The sequence below is a fragment of the Corvus kubaryi genome, unplaced genomic scaffold, assembly GCF_017639235.1.
Source record: "Corvus kubaryi isolate FWS band 111438036 unplaced genomic scaffold, C.kubaryi_AGA036_p1.0 74, whole genome shotgun sequence".
NCBI classification, from domain to species: domain Eukaryota; kingdom Metazoa; phylum Chordata; class Aves; order Passeriformes; family Corvidae; genus Corvus; species Corvus kubaryi.
Window position 1 is genome coordinate 14,362,279 of NW_024582061.1, and position 5,042 is coordinate 14,367,320.

Sequence of the window (5,042 nt, forward strand, 5' to 3'; positions counted from 1 at the left end):
TGTTGTTTCCCATCTTTCTCCCTGCTGCAGCTGCAAATAGAAGAGATGTGCAAGTTGGATTAATCTTTGTTATAAAAAAAGTGGAGTCTTTAAGGGCCCACACACTAAGGACCCCTGCACTCTCTTTGGATCAAAGTATTCTGGATTTGATTAGCTCAGCTACAGATGGTGAAAAGTTCTTAGTAAAAAGATTTTCATGGAAGACAGAGACTGTCCTTTTTGAGGATGAAGCAGGTGATAAAAAAATTATGCTGCAGCTCTTTTTGATGCTCTGTATGTCCATTATCCATAGGCTGGATATTAACTGTGCGATGCTCCACATGAACCGCTATGCTATTTTCACATCCAAAAAGAACATCAGCATGGTGCTGCAGGGTCCCAAGTGGGACTTTGGTTCTGCTGGACATTAGCTTCAACTTGTCTGCACTGACAAGGTCCCTCACCTCATCCTTTTTTCTACTGCATCCTCCCTGCATGTTGTCCACACTATTTCAAATGCATTCAGTGCCAGCTGTCTTACTCCTTTTTGTGAATCGTGTTATGCCATCTGTATCACTACTACCTTGCATTATCAAGAGAAAAAAGTCCTTGGCTATGTATGACTCTGTTTATGTGTGTGTGTGTGTAATTATATTACTGCTGTGTAGCTGTGATGTATTAAGGTGGTGCCAACTGAATATTTAGTGATTTAGCTTGTTATGCCTGAGGCAGGTTTTTATTGAAATGTGATATTTCTATTATGAGCTATAATCCCCAAGTCCAAAATGTGCATCTTCAGAACTCTTCTCAGAATACTCTCAGAAAATTAATATTTCAGATGCCTTTAGTAGTTGTAACACTTCTGTAATAATGTAAAAACATAGACATGCTGCAAGCTTGATCCAACCAGCATTTCAATCAAAGTAACTTTTTATTTGACTTTTATGGCAGTCAAGGTGGGCACACTACTTTTTTAAAACGTCTAAGTGAAACTGGAGGTCTTCAGGTATAAGCAGGAGGATGCTTGAATGCAGCATTCAAATTACTTGGCACTAGACTTTGGTTTATGTAGCACAATTTCTGAATAACCATTGCCAGAACATGAAGTGGGATCTAGAGATAACTTCCTGCGTCACTGGTAGTCAAGTGACATTACATGTGCTGTTAACTGAGTACTGAACTAAATGTAACAGATTTGGAGATGTAAAAATAATGTGACTTTGTATAATGAAAACTCCGTTTTCTTCATAGTTCATCAAAGGAGTAATAGAAACTTATTCTTTAAAATAGAAAGTGATAGGTAACAATAAGCTGATTCTTAACCTCATCTCATCCCTACCACCAGTGTACTATCATGTAAAAAAAATTTAGAGAGTATTTACCAAAAAAAACCCTAACAAAGCTGGCAGTGACTGCCTTGTGTACTCACCTAAGCATATCTCCAGTACAGGGATGGCAATTAGTATGTAGTCTGCAGGGAAGATCCAGTGGGTAGAGCACAAGGCTGTACCTGCCTTTGCAGAGCCAGAGGAACAAATCTACATGATGCCCAGGACAGATTAATGCACAGGCACATGTCTGGGGCTCCAGCTGTGCTTTGATGTCAACAACATTTGTGTTTTCCTTATTAAGAAAGGCTTTTAGGCCTCCTGGCCATGAAGGAAAGCTGGAAATTACAACCTGCGTGTCATGGATAGAGCAACATCTGCTTGAATCTGCTGTCAGCGTCCAGCCGAGAGAAGGGCTGTACCTAAAGCTAAAAGGAAATCACAGGGACTTTTTTTTTCCTAAATAAATAAAGAAGACAAAGAAGATTTTTCATTTTTAAAAATGCCGTTTTCATGGATTCCATAAAAAGAGGACTGACAATCTGAAAATGCCTTCATTTTTCAAACCCTACCTCCATAATAAGACAACTAAATGGAATATTTCAGACAATTGGTTTTATTTTTGGCAACCTAAACTGCAAATAAGGTTCAGTGTTCAGCCAGAAAGGAAATGAACTGTCCTGTTACATTACCTATCACATTACTGTTACATTACTGTTGTAGGCAGGCGTGGGGGAAGAGACAGACCCTGCACCATCTGCCCCAAACAACCCTCACCAATCTGTGACTAGATTTCTCTGTGGCTGTGCAGGGGGCTCTGCAGTGCCTTGTTTTGGCCATGCAGAACTCAGCTCCTCTGTGCTATGTGGATGTGTGGTGAGGGTAAGTTTTCACTTTTTCCTCAGAATAGGCTGTAGAAATACTTACTGGATCATAAATAACACTACTCTTGTAGTGCTTTTCAGTGTCTCACCAGTGACTAACACCTCATCACCAAAGGAGGCTGAATGAGTCAGGAACAAACCACAGGGAGGCGTGATCTATCAAGCAGCTCCTGTCTTTTGCTTTCTGGGCTGAAAAAATGCCCTTTCATCCCCCTCAGAAGTTGTCTGAACCACACAATCCTCATCTGCTTCCTCCTCTTCCTCCCCTTTCTCCATCTGTGGAGAAGTGCCGTAGAGTGTGTCAGAGCCATGGTGGTTTTAGAACCTACTGGGACTTGCAGAGGATACAGACAACGGATAAAAACGAGCACAGGGAAGGGGGTTGGGGGCCACAGCTGAGGAAAAAGGAGTTTCATGCAAATGAGTCACTTTTCAGGTAATTCATCAGTCCTGCTTGAGAGACAGATCATCCCACGTTCTGTAGGAGTCCGGTCATCTATAAAAGCTTTTAGTATGTCCTAATGCATCTGCCTCTTCATGTATGAGCAGAAGCAATCTCAAGTCTGGTATTGCCTTAGCTTTCCAGTACTTGATTCTGCAGCCTCAGCTAATAATGTTCTTTAGATGAACTTTCCGGTATGTGATTTTATGGATAAAAAGCAGACAGTGCACTTGAAGAGAGGCCAGGTTGGCACAAAGCTACAGAAATGTTGCTTTCCTATGACAAACTGCAAGGGGAAAAAGAAAAAAGTCCAACTATATATAGCCCAAACAATTTTCATAGCCTGTGCCAGTGGCACATCAGAAAATACAGAAATATGTTTGAAATGTCTGTGGTTATAAAAACATGAGATGGCTTCTTGCAGGAAATTTATTTGAAGTGCATGAAAGTGGCTATGTTAGATGTCACCCAGAGGAACCAAACTAGGACTTTTCTGGCTCAAAGGCATAGACAGTTTTAGCAGCTGGATCTGAACTTTGGCTCAAGAGTGTGCAGTTCATGGGCTGGACCAAAGAAGGATCCGCAGTCAGCTGCAGGTCAGAAGTGCCCATTTTACTGAAGTCTGAGTTCTGTTGCCACTACGAGTGGAAATACCGTGATTCAAAGAGCAACTTCAGGAGAAAAACCACCCAAACAATTGCCCTGCATTTGCCCTGTAATTGGACAATTTACTTTGGTATGCAATTTCCCACCAGACCCCTGTGGACCCATCCAAACCCTAACAGTGACGTGCTGCTCCCCTCTGAAGATCCTTGAGTCACAAGAGCCTCTTTCTACCTCTGCTTCTGCCACTTCAGCACTTGGCCTTTCTCTGGAAGGATGCAGCAAGGAGGCTCTTAATGGGTCCCCATGGGACATCACAGGGAAGTCCAGGAGTGAGGAAGAACATCAGGCACATAATTCATGATCTGCCTCAGGCAAAAGGGGGCAAACAACAACAGCAGCAACAACAACAAAAAAGCTCTTCCCTCCGGAGTAGATTAATAGGAGTTCCCACTGGAGCCCATTAAACAAAACAAAATGCTGAGAACCTAGGAATACTGTGCACTTCATCATTTTCTCAGGATCCCCAGGGACAGGACAGGGAAAGTTGCAATGTTCTCTAAGTGAAGGGAAGGAGCCTGGGAGGTGTGAGGGCTCTTCCAGGCAAGAGGGACTTGTATCTCCTCGGCAAGTGGAAGAACGTCTCCTTTGTGTGCCTGCAGGTGATATTTTTCCTTCTCTAGTCTGTACATGGATATCTTGTGCTCTTCCAGGATTTTGCAGGGCCTCAGCAGACTGTTTGCTTGTTTTGCCATTTTGCCATCTGGCCAGCCTAACATGACTGTCCCTGGCAGAGGTTGAAATTTTGATGTTTTGTCTAAATTTGGAAGTGACATTTTCCTCACGTTTTGTAATAAGAACTAATGAATCGCTACAGCGCAACCTCTTTTACTTTCTCTTGATGGAGTTTGACCTGAATTTTAGCACTGATGAAGGTGATGTGCTGACAGGATAGGTTGCAAGGACAATATCTCCAGTCTACTCTGTGTCATGTTCCTGCCTGGAGTCTTCTCCTGTTATCAAGACTTTTTTGTCTAGTGTTCTCATTCCTCTGTCAGCAAAGAGTTTATTCTCTCTTGGGACTACCTGTGTATGGCTCTGAGGACACATCTTCATGCCCTCCTGCTGTTCCTATTCAGGACCTATGGAAAAATTAATACAAACCATCCCAGCTCATCCTGAAATACTTGTCTTGTCATGCAAGAGGATGCAGGACAGTTCACTCCCTACATTTTGTGGGATAAGTACCGTTTGGGGTATTTGACAGGCAAAATCACGAATTATTTTCATTTTCTCCATTATAAACCTCTTTAAAAATTGCATGTATGGGTGCTGCAGAAGTTTAAAGAAGATGGGAAAACTCTCAGCTTCTCTTGTGCTTTCTAGAATAAGCCACCTGAAAACAGGCTTTAGCAACCAGCCTTTAACTGATTTTAATTTACTGGCTTTCCTTATAGATATTGGATGCTCTCTGCAGTTTCGTGAGGAGGGGAAGTGGAGAGGAAGGTGCTGATCTCTTCACCCTGGTATCCAGTGCTAGGCTGTGTGGGAATAATTCAAAGCTGAGCCACGGAAGGTTAAGACTGGACATTAGGAAGCATTTTTTTACTGAGAGAGTGGTCAAACACTGGAACAGTCTTCCTAGGGAAGTCTAGTTGATGCTCTGGTGCTTAAGAGGCATTTGGATAACGCCCTAAATAACATGCTTTAAGTTGGTCAGCCCTGCGTTGGTCAGGCAGTTGGTCTGGATGATCACCGTAGGTCCCTTCCAACCAAAATAGTCTATTCTCTTCTATTCTGTTCTAT